Here is a 1,472-nt window from a genome sequence, read left to right as displayed (position 1 = left end):
TGGCTCTAGATATTGTTGGATTAACTTGAATTAAATTTTTAAAAGTTTGCAACATAAGATAAAGATCATTTACAGAAATTTGTGCATAATTTAAGCATCTAAATTTATTGGTGAATTGGCAATTGATTTTTAATAAAGTAATCTTTAAAGGGCATTTATATGTGTTTGGCAGAATGAGATCCATATTACTTTTTTTTAAAGGGAGATATTGGATACCAAAAGTTGATCTTTGGAGACAAGGGTTTTTAATAACCCTTACTAGTTTGGGCTGTTTGGGAGAATAAAGAAAAGACCACACTCCACCGTGGGCTATACCACTTAGTAGAGTTCATTACTATTTTGTGGCCTACATTTAAAAAAAGGGGGGGAGACATCGGTCAGTATAAGACATGAAAAAATAATAATTTATAAATTATCAAGGGTTCATGAGGGAGGGAGGGAGGGTAGAAGAGGAAGGGGAAAAATTAGGAGCTGATACCAAGGGCTCAAGTAGATAGAAAATGTTTTGATAACGATGGTGACAACAACTGTACAAATATGCTTGACACACCGGATGGATGTATGGACTGTGATAAGAGTTGTATGAGCCCCAAATAAAATGATTTATTAAAATACCAGTTTTTAATTTAATTTTTGCTTATCTATAAGTGTGATATTTGGTTAATAAGTAAAATGGGGCTTTATTATAGAGAAATAAAGGAGAAGAGGCATTTTTGTTATTTTTAAGAACCCTACCATTTGTTTGATATGAGATATGCAGGTGAGAAAAATTATGGAACAACTTGGCAATGTGGTCTTTAATGTACTTTGACTTAAAGTGCAGATTCCAACTTTTGGCAGAGTAAAGAAGGGAAAGAGAAAGAAATCTTAGTTGAGTTCTGAGTGGCTAAAATACATTTCCAAGTCAGTCTAATATTCAAATTATTTTAGAAGCCTAAAACCCAGAATTGGATATACCAGTTGCAGCCAGATTTGAAAACAAGTCATGAACTAATTTGGGAGCAGAGCGTGAATACAAGGAAGAAGTAAGTAAACTTCTAGCAAAGCATGCTGCTGGGAATCAAGTGCTGTGTCTCATTATTGTGTTTGCCCATAGACGCTGAGGCTCAGAAAGCTACAGTGAAGTTCTACCCAGCTAAGAAAAGCCAAAGGAGTTCTGGTGGTGCTGCGGGATAGGTGGTGGGCGTTTGACCTGAAGATTTGTGGTTCAAACCCACTAGCCACTCTCCAGGAGAAAAAAAAAATAAGGCTTTCTGCAGCAGTAAAGGATTACTGCCTGAGAAATCCTAAGAATCAACTCTACTACTCCTGATGTAGGGTTGCTAAGGTTTGATGGCAGTTGTTTAATAAGGACCGAAGAGGCCTGGTGTCATAGTGGGTCAAGTGTTTGGCTGTAAACTGAAGAGTTGGCAGTTCAATTCTACTAACTGCCCCCAAAGAGAAAGAGGAAGCTGTCAGTTCTGGTAAAAATT

At 36.8% G+C, this 1,472-nt stretch overlaps 1 non-coding gene across 1 annotated transcript; it reads left to right on the top strand.

Annotated features, from left to right (window-relative positions):
* Positions 1 to 212: 212 nt before the first annotated feature.
* On the top strand, positions 213 to 353 carry LOC142425199 (small nucleolar RNA SNORA4). Its single transcript, XR_012779555.1, has one exon. It is a non-coding gene; the product is annotated as a small nucleolar RNA SNORA4 (small nucleolar RNA).
* Positions 354 to 1,472: the final 1,119 nt, after the last annotated feature.

Source organism: Tenrec ecaudatus, chromosome 13, assembly GCF_050624435.1.
Source record: "Tenrec ecaudatus isolate mTenEca1 chromosome 13, mTenEca1.hap1, whole genome shotgun sequence".
NCBI classification, from domain to species: domain Eukaryota; kingdom Metazoa; phylum Chordata; class Mammalia; order Afrosoricida; family Tenrecidae; genus Tenrec; species Tenrec ecaudatus.
This window is presented reverse-complemented; position numbering and strand designations above follow the sequence as displayed.